Source organism: Kogia breviceps, chromosome 19, assembly GCF_026419965.1.
Source record: "Kogia breviceps isolate mKogBre1 chromosome 19, mKogBre1 haplotype 1, whole genome shotgun sequence".
NCBI classification, from domain to species: Eukaryota; Metazoa; Chordata; class Mammalia; order Artiodactyla; family Physeteridae; genus Kogia; species Kogia breviceps.
The window spans coordinates 38,563,492-38,581,204 of NC_081328.1; the positions used below are offsets into that span (position 1 = coordinate 38,563,492).

Below are 17,713 nucleotides of genomic sequence, written 5' to 3' on the forward strand. Positions count from 1 at the left end.
GCAGGGTCTGGTTTGCACAGAGACCCCAGGGAGCCCTTTACAGCCCTTTATAGCCAGGCTAAAGGGCGGCTGGGTCCCTGGCTCTTGAAGTCAGAGCCAAAACCCCAGCCATGTAATTTGCCTCTGTACCAGTTGCCCAGGGCCCGGGGCTCAGGCTGGACACACCGAGGCATCCCGACCCTGGACTGGGCACAACGGCTTCTTAGCAGCCCATTGTCTGTTAGACAAAGGTGGTATTGGAAGCTCAACCCCGGGGTAGGGTGATCCTCCATTCTCAATCACAATTAGGTGGCTGAGCTCATTCTTGGGGGGAGTCCGGAGAACGCAGCCCTGGGAGCCAGAAAGGGCCTGGAACAAGGCTTCACAGGCCCAGAGCCTGGGGCTGGTCTGGCCCCGCACCCAGCATTCTTGGGTCCCAGGGAGAGGGTGGAGAGATGCGGGGGACACCCTTCCCTACCCCCTACAATGTGGCCCTGAGGGAGCCCCCCAGGCTGGGCGGTGGGGGGGGCGAATCAGCCTCTGACCTGAGGGAGCCCCCCAGGTCTCTTGGGATTATTCCAAGTCTGTGGGAGGAGACGTAGCCCCTGGCCTGGGGGCTGCCCTATCTGAGGGGAATAGTCACAGCCACTGATCTGAGGGAGCTTTGGATCCAAACCTTTCAGGAAGTCAGTTCAAGAGCCTCAGTTGCCTCATTTGCAAAATGAGGGTAATTCCTGCCTCCCAGGGTCTTTGAGGGAATCTGGAGAGATGGTTGACATCAGTCAAGCTGGGGCTGAGGGGGAGAAGGAAGTAGGGGGTTAGGGGGATCCCTCCTGCTCACACACACACACACCCGCAGTACTTGAGGGAAGACACTCCCAAGGGGCCCCCAGAGGAGATGCGGGGCGCAGGAGAAGCAGGACCTGTGTGGCAGGTACCCCTCCATGGAGCCATGCCCTGGGGAAGTGTGGCCTCTGCGAGGACAAAGCACAATCCCACATCCTGGCGGCTGGCACCCGCCGACGACGCCCAGCCAGGAGATTACCAGCCTTAATTGCTTCAGTGCTAATGATTTATGTGCTGCCAGTACCCCAGCGTCTGCACCGGGCCTGTCTGAATGGGAAGCTTCCAGGGGCGGGGAGGCCTTCTGGCCAGGCAGGGGCGGAGGGAGACACGTGGGCGGCCTGGGCTCTCGGGCCACACACAGGGAAAGAAAGTGAGTGCCCTCGCACGCAAGGGTGTCTCCTTGCTTGGAGAGTGGAGACTCCACAAGCTACTGTGAGAGAGGGGACAACCTGATTGACTTCACCCTGCTCCCACCCCGCCTGCAAAGTCTGGGGGTTCTCAGGGTTCCTGGGGCACAGAGGGGGCTCAAAGTCAAGGCTAGGGAGCAAGGTTAGAACACTGGGGCTCTTCCATGAGGCCAGACACCAGGGAGGACTTCTTCCTACTCCAGGACAGTCTTGGGGAAGGGAACCAATAGAACCTGGGGCCCAATCTTGAGAACAAAAAACGGAGCTGGAGGAATCAGGCTCCCTGACTTCAGACTATACTACAAAGCTACAGTAATCAAGACAGTATGGTACTGGCACAAAAACAGAAATATAGATCAATGGAACAGGATAGCCCAGAGATAAACCCACACACATATGGTCACCTTATCTTTGATAAAGGAGGCAGGAATGTACAGTGGAGAAAGGACAGCCTCTTCAATAAGTGGTGCTGGGAAAACTGGACAGCTACATGTAAAAGTATGAGATTAGAACACTCCCTAACACCATACACAAAAATAAGCTCAAAATGGATTAAAGACCTAAATGTAAGGCCAGACACTATCAAACTCTTAGAGGAAAACATAGGCAGAACACTCTATGACATAAATCACAGCAAGATCCTTTTTGACCCACCTCCTAGAGAAATGGAAATAAAAACAAAAATAAACAAATGGGACCTAATGAAACGTAAAAGCTTTTGCACAGCAAAGGAAACCATAAACAAGACCAAAGACAACCCTCAGAATGGGAGAAAATATTTGCAAATGAAGCAACTGACAAAGGATTAATCTCCAAAATTTACAAGCAGCTCATGCAGCTCAATAACAAAAAAAACAAACAACCCAATCCAAAAATGGGCAGAAGACCTAAATAGACACTTCTCCAAAGAAGATATACAGATTGCCAACAAACACATGAAAGAATGCTCAACATCATTAATCATTAGAGAAATGCAAATCAAAACTACATTGAGATATCATCTCACACCAGTCAGAATGGCTGTCATCAAAAAATCTAGAAACAATAAATGCTGGAGAGGGTGTGGAGAAAAGGGAACACTCTTGCACTGCTGCTGGGAATGTGAACTGGTACAGCCACTATGGAGAACAGTATGGAGATTCCTTAAAAAACTACAAATAGAACTACCATATGACCCAGCAATCCCACTACTGGGCATATACCCTGAGAAAACCATAATTCAAAAAGAGTCATGTACCACAGTACTCATTGCCGCTCTATTTACAATAGCCAGGACATGGAAGCAACCTAAGTGTCCATCGACAGATGAATGGATAAAGAAGATGTGGCACATATATACAATGGAATATTACTCAGCAATAAAAAGAAACGAAATTGAGTTATTGGTAGTGAAGTGGATGGACCTAGAGTCTGTCAAACAGAGTGAAGTTAGTCAGAAAGAGAAAGACAAATACCGTATGCTAACACATATATATGGAATCTAAGAAAAAAAAATGTCATGAAGAACCTAGGGGTAAGACGGGAATAAAGACACAGACCTACTAGAGAATGGATTTGAGGATATGGGGAGGGGAAGGGGTAAGCTGGGACGAAGTGAGAGAGGGGCATGGACATATATACACTACCAAACGTAAAATAGATAGCTAGTGGGAAGCAGCCACATGGCACAGGGAGATCAGCTCGGTGCTTTGTGACCACCTAGAGGGGTGGGATAGGGAGGGTGGGAGGGAGACGCAAGAGGGAGGAGATATGGGAACATATGTATATGTTTAACTGATTCACTTTGTTATAAAGCAGAAACTAACACACCATTGTAAAGCAATTATACTCCAATAAAGATGTTAAAAAAAAAATAGAACCTGGGGTCACCTGAATGGGTCAGAGGCCAGCCTTGCACCACCCCCACACCTTCACAGGGAATGACCTTCCCCCTTCCCACTGGAGCCACTCTCCCAGGAAGCCCCCTCCCCCAGAAGCTGACTGATCTCCTCCCTCCAGCCAGGCCTCACTCAGTTCAGAGAAGTGAATTTGGAGCAGAGCCAGGGGCCTGGGGAGGGGGCCAGGCCACAGGGCAACACCCACCCTCTGCCTCTGTCGGAGCCTGCATCTCAGCCCGCACCCCACTTCCAAAGCTCTCAGACCTTAGTCTTGAGGCCCAGTTTCAAGGGGCAGAGAGTTCACTAACCTTCTTTTCTCCCTCCAAAGTCACCAAGGTCCCACCGTCACTTCCATTTGCCACCCCCTGACGTCAGGCTGTGTGTCAAGGTCTGGGCCTCGGTGGCTCCACACCAGTGACCACCAGGCCCTTTGCCTCCGGCCTTTGGAGACTCTGCCACCTCTGAAGCTTCTCCAATACCTTGGCCCAGAGAAGCCTCACCTGCTGCTGAAGGACAGGCCCGGCTCAACCCCTCTCCCCAGGTGAAAGGACAGGGTCAGAGCCAGGAAGGCCTCCCTGGCCCTCTGGAAAGTGTGGCCGCCCTTGGCAGGCCTAAGAAGAGCCCGGACACTCCTCTCTCACTGCTCAGGACAGCCCTGGCCAGATCCTGTCAACGATGCCATGAGGAAACCGAGGCCCAGGGTGCCGGAGCGGCAGGGCAGCCAGCCGGGCGCTAGCAGCCGAGCCTGGCCTAAAGCTGGGCCCCAGCAGCACCCACTCCCCCTGCCTGGGGAGGAAGGCCTGGCAGGAGCCGGTCGGAGGGCTATGCCAAGGTCCCCTCAGCTGTGAATTCTCCTGGCCGGGCCTGTCCTCCACCCCAGGCAGCCAGAGGGGCAGCGCCAGGCCCACAGCCCTCACGGTTGTCAGCAGCTTGGCCCACGAGGAGGAGGAGAGGAAAAGGAAGAGGCGATCCAGCCCCACGGCCTGCCGGGGGGTCCAGCACAGGGGGCAGGGGACAGGAGGAGGAGGCCCCAGGGAGACGGCTGGGACAACTCCCAGCATCCCTCAGTGTCCCCAGCCAGCCCCAGCCTTGCCCAACCCCACAGGCCCTGGATCTCCTCGCTAGAGGCCGCCGAACGGCCAGCGTGCTCTCGGATTTGAGCAAGACTAGGGTGTGGGGGGAGAGTCCCCAGGACCATCCCACCCTACGATGTTGATGGAAGGAGCAAGGTGTGGGGTGGCCTGGGGGCCGCCGTGTACACTTGATGTTTGATAGATGCGTATCGATGTTGACAAAGGTCTCGCCACATCGGCCCAGTCGACCTTGGCTCCTACAGGCCCCCCAGCATTAACTGTCACCTTCTTAGGACAGTGCCCACCCCCACCCAGAACCCAGGGCAGGGCAGGTATGCAGCAGGTGCTCTGTAAGTGTTCGTGAGTTGTTAGGAACGGGTGAGCCTGGGCCGTGACTGGGGCGGAGACAGGGGCCCCGGAAGGGAACACATGGCCACCTCTACCCTCCCCCCAAGGGAAAGGGTCCGTATCAGGTGAGGTCAGGAAAGTGAGAGGCCGAGGTTCTGGTGGTGGGCTCCCAGCTGGGACCTTGGCTTGGCTGGTGAGGAGAGGACCCCAAATCCTTCACGGGCCCCAAAGACTGGACCCCACCCCCAAGGCCCTGCCACTAGGGCCTGTCAGCTCCTTTCCTCAGACACAGACACAGTCCCTCTCACCTGCAGGCACCTTGCCCAGGATAGGTCACCAAGGAGCTCACAGGTGCCCCTCCCTTTACCTCAAGCCTGAAGCCTCCCCACCCATTGCCAATGGCACCCTCACCCCGCCACACCTGCCCTTAGGTGGAATCCTCTTCCTCTATTCTGTTTCCTCAGCTTCTGTCCTGAGGCCCCAGCGCCGACCTGCCCATATCCACCCACTAATGATTTACATCTGACTCCAAAGAAGGCCCCACCCTCCGTCTCGGGGCGGGGCGGGGTCTGCGGGAGGCTTGGAGCCTTCCTGGCTCCCGCCTCCCAGGAGGCACGATTAAGAGAGTCAGAGGCGGGTCGTCCTGCAGTGCCCCCTGAGCTCCAGGGGTCCCCAGATGCTCCCTTCCCCACACAAGCATACGCAGCCACCTCCCAGTAACTGGCTTCCAGGAAACATGTGCCTGGGGTGGACCCAAGACAGGATTCAGCCGCGCGGGGGAAACCCCGCCCCCCTGGACAAAGCCACATCAGCTGTCCAGGGCCCCGCCCCAGAAAGGGCCCGGAGGTCCCAGGGCCCCCATGGGACCCCAGGACAGGAGGAGAGGGCAAGGGAGGGCCTAGAACCAGCAGGAATGGGTGGGGAGGAGGTTTGGGAAGGGGAGCCCAGGCTTTCCAGCGAGGGAGGGAACCCTTGCTTCTTCCCAGACTAGAAGACTCCAGCTTAACAGGGCCAGCTGGTCCCCTCTGGCCCTCCCTCTCTCCCCCCTTCCTTGGCCTCAGGGAGTTATGGGGGAGGAAGAGAGGGCAGCAGGTCAGGAGGTCCCCCTTTCGGACCTGGGACTCACCCCCTCCCCTTTGCCCTGCAGGCTGAGGGGGCACCGAGGGCCTGGGGGAACCAAGTCAGAACCCCCCGCCTCCCAGGCCCCGGGCCCTGTGCCGCCGGCCGCTCTGCTCTCTGCCCTCCATGCCCTGCGAGGCTGGTCGCTCTCCATTAATTCACCCTCACTTGTCCCTGTTCTTCGATGCTCTTGAGTGATTTCCTCCACGGGCAGGTGTGGCTCGGGCTCCCCGAGAGAGAGGCTTTGTCTCTCCCCTCAGAGTGGAGGCTTCCTAGGATAGAAGCTGTATCTCCCCAGTTGGACTGGGAGCTCGCTGGGGGTGGAGGCCGTGTCTCCCCCGTGTGAGCCTCGGGGTGCTCTGAGCATGGCCTGCCTCCTTCCCTCGCCTGACAGCGCCGGCAGGAAGGGGCGCTCTTGACTCTTGGACAGCCCAGCCCACCACAGGATGATCCACGTGCCTGACCAACAGGGAGGAGCACACCTGTGCAGAGGCCTGGGCTCCATGGGATACTCGGCCCGACCCCAGGCCCCCCACCTGCTCCTCCCCATGAAACCCTACCTCATCCCTGAAGCTGCCCCAACCTGGCAGTTTCACAGCCCCCTTGTCCCTTCCTCTGCCTCAGAACCCAGGCCCTGGGGCTTGTTATTTAACATTTCAGGTGTGATACACTTTCTCCAGCAAGGTTTTGTGGGGGAGGAACCACAGCCCCTGATCTTCACGACCCCCATCGTGAAGCACGTTATCTGTGATCACGACTCCGCACCTCATGAAAAGAGCTCAGAAGGCCAAGTGCAAGAGCCTGGGTCAATGTGGACTCTGCCGTGGACGAGTCATATGCCTTCTCTTAGCCGCATCTGCAAAATGAGGCTCCTCGGCTTCCATGACAAACTCTCTGTGAGGCTTACGTGAGACAGCTTGTCATAGCAGCTGGCCTCAGTCCTTGTGCCCACTAGGGATTCGGTGGGGGGAGGATCAATGACTCCAAAGCTGTCTAGGTGAAGGCCCCCGGGGTGAGATGTAACCCTTCCCTCCCCGTGCTAGGCAGACGTCCATGTCCTTATCCCCTTATATGGCAAAAGGGACTCTGCAGGTGTGATTAAGTCAAGGGATTTGCAATGGGGAGATTATTCTGGATTATCTGGTTGAGCCCAATGTAACCACAAGGGTCCTTAAACGAGGGAGGCAAAAGAGTCAGAGTCAGAGAAGGAGATGTGACAACAGAAGCAGAGGTCAGAGTGATGCAGCCATGAGCCAGGGAAGCAGACTCCAGAAACAGGAAAAGACAAGGAACAATTCTCCCCTAGAGCCTCCAGAAGGGGCTCCGCCCTGCTGACACCTTGACTGTAGCCTCCTAAGATGCATTTCAGACCTTGGACTTCCAGAACTGTAACTTAATAAGTGTGTGTTGCTTTAAGGCCCTAAAGTTGTCATTTGTTCAAGAGCAATAGGAAATGAATACACTCCCCCAGCCCATTCTAGCACCAATGAGTGCTAGCCACTCTCACTTGTGTTAGAATTATTTGGATCTGCTTCCCTTCTAGAATGATGATCCTTTACAGCCAAAAGATGGCTTTCTGTTTATCTCTGGACCCACTCTAAGGTCTAACTCGGGGCTTTGTGCACAGGAAGTGCCCAGTTAATGCTGGCTGTATAAATGCAGGCAGTAAGAGCCCAATGCTGGGCTTCACTCAGCACCCATTCATCACATTCATGGCGTGGCCGTCACCGGGCTGGCTGCCCAAGAACTCAGCCCTGAGTCAGCGAGTCCTGCCCATAATGAGTGCAGGCAGGTGAGCGAGAGACAGACAGATGCACAGTCCATCCAAGCACCGTGTTACTGTGTGGTGATGAAAGTATGTGTGTACAAGCACCTGGGAGGAGCGGAAGGAGCGACTCATTCAGACCAGGCTGCTGAGGGCAGTTTCATAGGGAGGGGCCAGAAACCTGGGTTTCAAAGCCAGGGCAGGGCTTTGCCAGGAAGAGAAGACGAGGTGAGAATTCATCCAGGCAGAAGTGGGGACGCGCCCAGCGTGTTTGGGGGCCGTCAGGAGACTTGCAGCTGGATCACAATTTCAGGGGGAGCAAAAGGAAAGCAGATCTTGAAGGAAACCCATTTGTTCAGCTACTATTAATTGAGCACCTACTGTGTACTGGGCACTGCCCTAGGCTCTGGGGATAAAAGAAACCATTTTTGCTTTTATGGAGCAGACATTCTAGGGGGTAAGATGGACAGTGATCAATCCAGAGAATGAGACATTCTTCACGGAAACATGAAAGGGAATGGGAGTGCTTCCGGGGCAGGGCAGGAAGGCCTCTTCTAAGTGACATTTAAGGGGAAAACTGAATTAAGGAAAGAGCGAGCGGGTTCAGGGAAGGGCATTCGAGGCCAAAGTAAGAGCTAGGGCAAAGACCTTGGGGCAGAACCAAGACACTACTTTTCAGGGAATTAGAACAAGGGCCAGTATGGCTGGCGTGGGGTGAGCAAAGGAGAGAGTGGGGCTACATAAGCTCAGAAAGGGGCAGGGCAACGTAGCAGAGTAGTGGTTCTCAGCCCTGATGCACAGAGCTGGGGCCAGGTGGTGCTAATGAGAGCCAAGCCTGAGAACCATGTTCCAGAGCCTGGGAGACCAGGGTAAGGCCGTACATCCATGTCCAGAAGTTTTTTGGGGGGGCTTTCCCTGGTGGCGCAGTGGTTGAGAGTCCACCTGCCGATGCAGGGGACACGGGTTCATGCCCCGGTCCGGGAGGATCCCACATGCCGCGGAGCGGCTGGGCCCGTGAGCCATGGCCGCTGAGCCTGCACGTCCGGAGCCTGCGCTCCGCAACGGGAGAGGCCACAGCAGTGAGAGGCCCATGTACCACAAAAAAAAAAAAAAAAAAAAAGAAGTTTTTGTTTGTTTGACTGCAGACTTCCCAGAGCCCTTAACAAGCTTATGTGCATTGTGACTGTACAAGGAGAAGACAGAGCACTAAGGGTTTACCAAACTTAATCACCCATGGACCCACTCTCAGGAGGTGCATGTGGAGCTACGGTTCCTTGGAACCCATTTTGGGAATCGAATGGCCAATTCATAGGGCATATTAGTGGGAGAAATGGCTAGAATGAAAGTTGGAAAGAAGGCCCTCCATGAAAAGTGTGCTGCAGAGTTCGGACCTTATTCTATAGCAATACAGTCATCCAAGCATTGCTGTACTGTTTTGTTTTGTTTTGTTTTTAGTTTGTCTGTTTAGAGATTTTAATTATACAAAGGGAGATGACTGATCTCTTCAATGTCTCAGTTTCCCAGTTAATAATATGTCTTGGAGAGCCACCTCACCCTCTTTTTTCTTTTAATTTATTTAAATTATTTTTTATTTTTGGTTGCATTGTGTCTTCATTGCTGCGCGGGCTTTCTCTAGTTGTGGTGAGCGGAGGCTACTCTTCGTTGCGGTGCACGGGCTTCTCATTGCAGTGGCTTCTCTTGTTGCAGAGCATAGACTCGAGGCACGCGGGCTTCAGTAGTTGTGGCACGTGGGCTCAGTAGTTGTGGCTCGTGGGCTCTAGAGCACAGACTCAGTAGTTGTGGCACACGGGCTTAGTTGCTCCACGGCATGTGGGATCTTCCCGGACCAGGGCTCAAACCCGTGTCCCCTGCATTGGCAGGCGGATTCTTAACCACTGCGCCACCAGCGAAGTCCCTAACTCTCTCTAATGCATCGTGACTGTGAGCTGTAATTCACTCACTCCTGTCCCCCCCCAAAACGGAGCCCAGGGTTTTTTGCTTTTTACAAACAATGGTGTAATAAACCTCCCTGAACATAAGCCTGGTGAACTTTTACATATATATCCTTAGGGGAAATTTTAGCCGTGGGATTCCTGGGTGAAAGCATAGATCCATTTTCTCTTTTGATAGCTCTTGCCAAATTTTCATTCAGAGTGAATTGAAATTATATCTTTGCTTTAAAATACTCTACTCTCCCCCACAAAAGATGGTGGAGGGGAGAGAAGAAACAAGAATGGCCCCATGTTGACAGACATAGAGAACAGACTGGTGATTGCCAAGAGGGAGGGGGTTGGGGGAGGCGTGGAGTGGGAGTGTAGGGTTAGCAGATGTCAGCTATTATATACAGAAGGGATGTCAGCTATTATATACAGAAGGGATAAACACCAAGGTCCTTCTGTAGAGCACAGGGAGCTATGTTCAATATCCTGTGATAAACCATAATGGAAAAGAATATTTTAAAAGGAATATATATATATATGTATAACTGAATCACTTTGCTGCACAGCAGAAATTAACACAACATCGTAAATCAACTATACTTTGATTAAAAAAATATTGAGGGGCTTCCCTGGTGGCGCAGGGGTTGAGAATCTGCCTGCCAATGCAAGGGACAGGGCTTCGAGCCCTGGTTTGGGAAGATCCCACATGCTGCGAAGCAACTGGGCCCGTGAGCCACAACTACTGAGCCTGCGCATCTGGAGCCTGTGCTCCGCAACAAGAGAGGCAGCGATAGTGAGAGGCCCGCACACCGCGATGAAGAGTGGCCCCCGCTCGCCGCAACCAGAGAAAGCCCTCGCACAGAAACGACGACCCAGCACCGCTAAAAATAAATAAATTTATTTATTTATTTATTTATTATAGAAAAGAGAAAAAAAAGGAATGGCGGCATGTTGACAATTATTGAAACTAAGTGATGGGCATATGGGAGTTTGTTTTGCCATTCTCTCTACTTCTGTGTATATTTGAAATTGCCACAGTTTTAAAAAAAAGGTCACGGGCAGCCCCAGGGCCCTGTACCAGTCATGGATCCTCACCTCCAAGTCTTCCTGAAAAGTTCTACACATTTTCGTTCCCACCCACCGTGAATGAGAATGACTCCTCCCTCCACCCACCCAGACCCATCAGCACTGGGCCTCATCAAGCTTTGAAGTTTGCTGTTGTTTTCCAAGTTTTGTCTTTTTGATAGTTGAAAAAGTCCTCTCTATTGCTTCAGTTTCCATTTCCTTAATCATGAGTGAGACTGACCATCCTTCCCTAAATTTGTTGGTCCCTTCTTGTTTGGTTGGGTTTTTTAATTTAATTTTTATTTTATATTGGAGTCGAGTTGATTTACAATGTTGTGTTAGTTTCAGGTGTACAGCAAAGTGATTCGGTTATACCTAAACATATATCCATTCTTTTTCAGATTCTTCTCCCATATAGGTATTATAGAATATTGAGCAGAGTTCCCTGTGCTATACAGTAGTAAGTCCTGGTTGATTATCTACTTTATATATAGAAGTGTGTATCTGTTAACCCCAAACTCTAGTTTGTCCCTCCCCCCTACTTTTCCCCTTTGGTAACCATAAGTGTGTTTTCAAAGTCTGTTTCTGTTTTCTAAATAAGTTCATTTGTATCATTTTTTTTAATATGGAATGCTTCACGAATCTGAGTGTCATCCTTGCCCAAGGGCCATGCTAATCTTCTATTGTTCCAGTTTTAGTACATGTGCTGCCAAAGCCAGCACCCTTTTTGTTTTTTATGAACCAGCTGTTCCTAGTCTTCACCATTTTTTTTTTCCCTGTGGGATCTTGTCCCTCCTGACTTGTGTGAGCTTTTGGTCAATGTGGGAAGGAGGCCTTTCCCACATGGGTTGCAATGTCTCTTCCCAGCTGACCACTCGTCTTCCAACTTTGTTTACAGTGGTTTTTTTTCCCCCAAACAAAACGATTTCCCTTAGATCACATTTGCTAATTTTTTCTTTTATGCCTCTGGGCATCAGGTAGTTTGAAGAAGCGCTCACTTTGGTGGCGATGTGAAAGCCGGAAGGGGGCCAAGGGCCAGCTCCGGGGGCTAAAGGGATGGCCTGGGAGAGAGATGATGAGGGCAAGGATTGGACACAGTGGCCAACAGGGAGATGGGCCTAAGCGGGGGAGGCGTCAGGATGACTCTGCATCTTCGGGGTTGAGCAGGTGGGCAGGTAATATGCCACTGACTGGGTCCGAGAAACCAGAGTTCTAGAAAAGCAGCATTCAGAGGAAGAAATCAATTCACTGACCTCAAAGCTCGTACCACCCTGTGTGGTCACACCTATTTCCTGTCTCCTCCTCTACTCAGGCAGGGACCCTGCCTCCTTTCTGTCCCCAGGAACAGACATAGCAAATGGTGCTTGATAACTGCAGAAATGAATGAATACGTGAATGACCTGAGTTCGAGGTGCCTCTGCCTGGGTGGAGATGCCCGGCTGTGGAAGGAGGCACTCACAACTGAGGGGACTTTCTCCTCCATAATCCCCCCCCCACCACCACCACCAAGGGATAGATGAGGCTGCCACCTCGTCTGAGCCAGCTGGACCTTGGCTGGGTCGTGGAAGGCGCTGCCAACGGCCAACCGGCCACGTGGAAGCCTGTCACGTTTTGTGGCATAAGACAAAGGGGCTGCATTTGGTCCTGAAAACTCTAGCTGCCACGGGCTTGGTGGTTGTGGCAGCTGGGGACGCCTCCTGGGCACCAGGCGAGGAAGTCCTCCACCTAGTGGCCAGCAAGGGAAGCGGGGAGACTCCCGAGGCAGAGCCCTGGGACTAGTTCCCTGGGGAACGTTCTAGAAAAGCTGGCTGGCCTCGAGGAAGACTTCCAGGGCAGGTTAGGAGAGCCAGTCGCGTTTCTGGGTTGATTTCAAGGTCGCCACCTGGAGACAGGGGTTGCAAACACTGACCGGACAGCATCTGACTAGGGAGCAGAGGAAAGGGAGAAGGAGGACACTGGTGGGGCTCCCACCTCACGTGGTCGTCTCTTCTCACCCTTCTGCTCCGTAGCCCCCAAGGCGGAAGCCAGAATGCTTTCATCAGGACTGCAGGCCCGGGCGCTTTCCAAGAATGATCTGATCCTAGTTAAACCCCGGGCTCAAGACCGCGCCGACTGGAGCCTCAAATCCGTAGCGGGAGCGCCCTCTGCTGGCCTCCCTGGGTCGCGCGCCTCTGCCAAGCAGTCCTGGGAGGTGGCACCTGCGACTAGCGTAGGGACCAGGGGACTCAAGACATCTTCCACCTGCACTTCACACCGGCGCCTTCTCCAGGGGCCTGGCTCCTCCTCAGTGTCTTCAGCTCCTCTCCCTGTAGTCCCATGACCCCCATAGCACCAGGGGCCCCGGCTGGGCCATTGCGTCCATTCCAGGGCAATGGACATGAAATTCCTTATTGAAGCTGGCCTGTACATTGCATTATGCCTCTCCCCTCGTCCTCCATCTCCAAAAAAACCTTTCCCTGCCTCTGGCAACAAAGCCCTCCTCCCGCAACCCCGTTCTTAGACCTTTCTATTAAATGGCTCACCCCAAAGGTACTTCTTACCGAGACTCCCCCAGCCCTGAGTGGGAAGGTCCCCGAGGACCGCCCCCTTCGTGAGGACCACCCCCCTTCCTGCCTCCAGCTCCCTGGGGCAGCAGCTGCTGTGGGCTGGCTCCTGCTGGACCGCCCCCCACAGAGTATGGCACCTGCTCCCTTCACAATAGATGGATCACGTCTGCGTGCAAAGATCTGTGAGTGCCTGGTGTGCGCATGTGTCCGGGCGTGACTTGCGCGTGCGTGCACAGCGAGTACGTGCACCTCTGTGGGGTCTGCAGAGTGACCTGGTTGGGGCTCCTACCCGGGCGGCGGCGGAGCGGAGAGGGAGGAAGCCGGCGTCCGGCGCCCCCAGGAGGCAGCACTGAGCCTCTCTGGCCCCGCCGGCAGCTTGACTGACAGGCAGAAAGAAGCCTGTGTCTCACCCACGGGGCCTGGAGAGAAGTGCTTCAGATCTGCAAAGAGAGCAAGGGAGTAACAGCCCCAAATCCACACTGCGGGTCGTGGTGAGATGGGAGAGGGTGCTGTCAACGTTTCTAAAATTGAGTGGTGGGTTCACAGGTGTTTGTTGTCTGAATTCTTAAATCCTACCCATATTTTGTAGATATTATTTTGAATCCATTTGGTGGTACTTTTTTTCTTTCTAATAAAGTTTGACCTCAGCTCTCTCTAGAACAGGGAAAGACCCCTTGCCCCTCTGAGTCAACTTCTGGGGCAAACATGAGCCTGGCAGCTCCTAGGGTCTCTCCAGACTCCTGGGAGGGTTCCCTGGGGTTGACCTCCACCCTGGGGAAGGGGAGACCCGAGCTTCTCCCACGGCCCTGGGTCCCCTGCCACCACCCTCCAGGATTAGCCACATCTTTACACACAGCTTACACGCACATTCACACGCCCATGGTCACATGCTCACAGACTGACATATTCATACACTCACGCGTTTACACACTCACATTCACACTCTCCCACTCATACAACTTAACACTCACACGCATTCGTGGACTCTTATGCTCTCAGGCACATTCACGCACACACACTCAGGCTCCCACCTTCACACACTCACCCACAGCTTTCACACAGTCACACTCACACTGCTAGACTCACACATTCATAATCACAGATGCACACAAACTCACACACTCATAGATCCATACACACTAGCACAGAGTATATACACATTCACAGACACCCACACTCACACTCACAATTAGCTCGCACACACATTCACGCAGACTCACGCACATTCACACTCACAGACTTACACACCCACACCCACACGCCCGTGCACACTCACCCGTATCCACACCCTCACACACGCATACAGACGTGCACAGCCTCACACTGATTCACAGACTCACGCTCACAATTTTACACACTCATGGCACTTTCACACTTGTGCACACTCACACTCACACAGCCCCTCCCGGCTTGTCCTTTACCCACCCGCTCACACAAAGCAGCCATTGCCATGCACGCTGGCCCATTAACCTCGAGTCCTCCCCCTGGGGGGGAGTGGGGAGCTTCTACCCAGCTTGCTCTCAGAGAGGTTTCTGGAATCTTCCCAGGAGGCCCCAATCCCAAGGTAGAGGGATGTTCTTCCTCAAGCTGGAGGGAGCAGAATCAGTGCCAGGATCACATGACAGCCCCTCACAAGTCTGCAGGCCTCAGAGGGACGCCCCAGGCTGCCTGCACCCATTCGCTAGTTTGTCCTCTCGCTCCCCGACCTCTGCGAGGGAGAGCCCGGGGCGCGGCGGGGGACACACGTGACAGTGGGTCCTGGTCTTAGGGAGCTGTGTCCCCGGGGAAGGCACCAGACGTCGTAAGCTGGTTGAGCAGGTGGGGCCGTGGGAGCACCTAAGAGGGACCCCCGATGCAGCCCAAGAGGCAGGACAGCTGGGGCAGGAGTCTGAGCGGGGACCTGTATACATAAGGCTCACAGGTAGACACTAGCCTTCCTGGCAGATGACTGGCGTGTGCAAGAGCCGGGAAGCCCCGGGACCTGGCACCCTCAGGGAAGTGAGATGCCCCAGATGGGGGTGTTGGCTGGGGAGGCCGAGATGGGAGCCGGGCCTGGAGAGGCAGACAGGGGCCCGCAGTGGAAGGCCCTGTATGCTCTGCTAAGGAGCACGGCCTCTCTCTTGAAGGCCACAGGGTTCCCTGATCAACCATGAAGGACAGGCAAGGACAAAGGCCCTCTGCAGAGGCCAACAGTGTGTCCAGAAGCTCTGGGAATGGCAGGTGCCCTCAGCCCCTATCCCAGAAGGAGAGTTGGCCCAGAAACCCCATCTCCTCGTTCAGGGAACACCCCACAGGTGAGCCGCGTGCTTCCCTAACTCATCAGAACACGACTCCCGTGAGTGACAGAGTCTGTCTGTGCAGAGGGTCAGAAACAAATGTGCAAACCAAAAACCTGGGAATCTTCAGGAAAAGTGGCCCGCTTCTCCCAAGCAGCCTGGCCCAGCTGAGCCACTGGCTCTAGCCCAGCAAGGAGTAAGGGGGTGTGGGGCTGCCCCACGGGAGGGAGCAGGGGCTGGGGAGGCCAGCGGAGCAGAGCTGAGGACAGCATGGGAAAGGCACAGGGTCCTGGCTCCCCAGCCAGCACCCATTCCTGTATGAGGGAGGGTGGAGCTACTCCAACCTACACGTTCCAGCTGCTGCCGCACCCTTCCAGCCTGTTCTCACCTGTTCCCACGGTTTCCCAGCCTGCCCCGGGCCCAGTTCTCAGTGCTAACTCCCAGAATCCTTCAGGGTTCAGAATCCAGCTAGAGAGACCCTGGTCTGAATGTCCAGAAATCCACCTCCACTGGGACACCTGCCTCCCCCCAACACAAACATGTGCACACACACAAACACGCACACAGACACACATGCACACACACACTGAACCATCCTTAGCCAAGGACACCAGGACACAGAGCGGGCTTTCAGGGGCTGAGGCACTTCCTTCCACTGCAAACAGCACCACTCCCGGGGCAAAGTGCTGCCCTAGAGGGTCCGCAGGAACAGGGTCACCCAGAACGCCAGCTCTAGGGCTCAGCCGTCAGAAGCTGGGGAGGGGGGAGCCTGAGGGGTGCTCAGTGATGGGCTAGATGGGGTAGGGGCTGTGCCCACCTGCTCCCTCCTCCCCTGGCCCAGGTCCCCTGGTCGCCTGGCACTCAGCCTGCTGCCTCTCCAAGTGACATGCTGAGTTGACATCTCAGCTTGTCCCCTGCCCCTCCTCTGACAGCCCCGGTGTCACCCTTCCCAACCTTCCATGCAGGACAGAACTCCCACGCCCACCCTGGGCGCAGGCCCAGGGCCCGTTGGTTGCCACCAAGGCCTGGGAAGTGGTTTCTGCAGCCCAAGCAGCCCTGGGCCTGCCCAGGAAACAGCCCGGCCCTGCCTGCTGCGGGAACATGACGGAGGCGCCCAGCCCAGGCCCCACGGGCTGAACTCAGAACTGCTGAGGCCACAGAACTGGGTGACTCGGGAAGGCAAGTGGCGCCTGGCAGCCATTCGCTGAAGTGAATGAAATGCTAGCTCCACCAGCAGCCCTCAGAGGAAGTGGGGAACTGTGGACAGGGTCCCCAGATCCCAGATTTGAGGTTACCTCCCCTACCCCCAGGCAGGGGCCTGGCCTGACCCACAGAGGCTGATGGAGAAACTGCAGAGCTGGAGTGGAGGGTCCCCCGGTGGGGAAGGGGTGGTGGCCCAGCACAGCCCATCTCAGGTCTCAGTCTCAAGGTCACAGTCCGCCCACCAAGAGCCCAGGGGCCTCACATCCCCCCCCGACCCCAGCCTGCACCCCACCCAGCAGGTATGTAGGGGGGTCTGTCCTCCTTTGACAGGAGACGAAACTGAGGCCCAGAGAGAGGAGGTAGACTGTGGGCAACGTTTCACAAAGGAGAGGTGGGGACTGACCTTGACCAACCCCTACATGGATCCCTAGCAGTCCCCTGCCCTGCAGAGAGCCCGGCGGGCATGCGGAGGAAGCGGGGAGGGCAAGCTGTAGGCAGCCCCCAGAGCTGGAGCCCCCGTGGGCACAGGACCCCCCTCCGAGCCTCCGCCCCAGCACCGCACCTGGCACCCAGGGTTCCACGCTGCTGAGGACAAAGGCCTCCCTGAGAGACTGGGCGCTACAAACAGGATGAGCCCCCTGCTGCTTCCTGGCCTTGGAGGGGCCCTCGTCTCCCCCCAGCTGTCAGAACACCCTTCGCTGTTCCACCAGCGCTTGCCGAGCCATGAGCAGGACCAAGGCCCAGACAGCAGGTGGGCAGCATAAGCCTCAGCCTCCAGGTCTCCGAGCACAGAGGCAAAAGGGGGGCCTGAGGAGGGGGTGAACAGTGGGCACCCCAATACCCGGGCCATGGTGGGGGGCTGGGGCTCCAGCAGGATCCCCCCCACCCCAGCCCGCACCGCACCCAGCAGGTATGTGCAAAGCAAGCGGTTCCCACACCCCGGTCCAGGCGGCTGCCAGGGGTGGTCCCTACAAGGCCAAGGCCATGGTGCTGAACTGCCTCTGGAGCAGGCCGGGTCCTGGGCGGGACCCAGGACTCATAGCTTGGCCAAGCCCAGACGCACCCAGCTTGTGAGGAATGTGGACACCGCCCGGGCTGGCCCTGGGAACGCTGCCACCCCCGTGGCGCCTGCCGGGGCCCCGACTCAGCCTGGGTGGGACGTGGGTATGGAAGATGCAGCCTCAGCAGAACCCAGTCTCCCCGGCCCCACCCTCCCCGCTGGCCCACCGGGGACTGAAGCAGGGTGCAGGGCCTGACAGAGGGGCCGAG

The 17,713-nt window shown here is 55.4% G+C and overlaps 1 non-coding gene across 1 annotated transcript; it reads right to left on the reverse strand.

Moving 5' to 3' along the window:
• Positions 1 to 11,038: 11,038 nt before the first annotated feature.
• Positions 11,039 to 11,141, reverse strand: LOC131747201 (U6 spliceosomal RNA). Its single transcript, XR_009332827.1, has one exon. It is a non-coding gene; the product is annotated as a U6 spliceosomal RNA (small nuclear RNA).
• Positions 11,142 to 17,713: the final 6,572 nt, after the last annotated feature.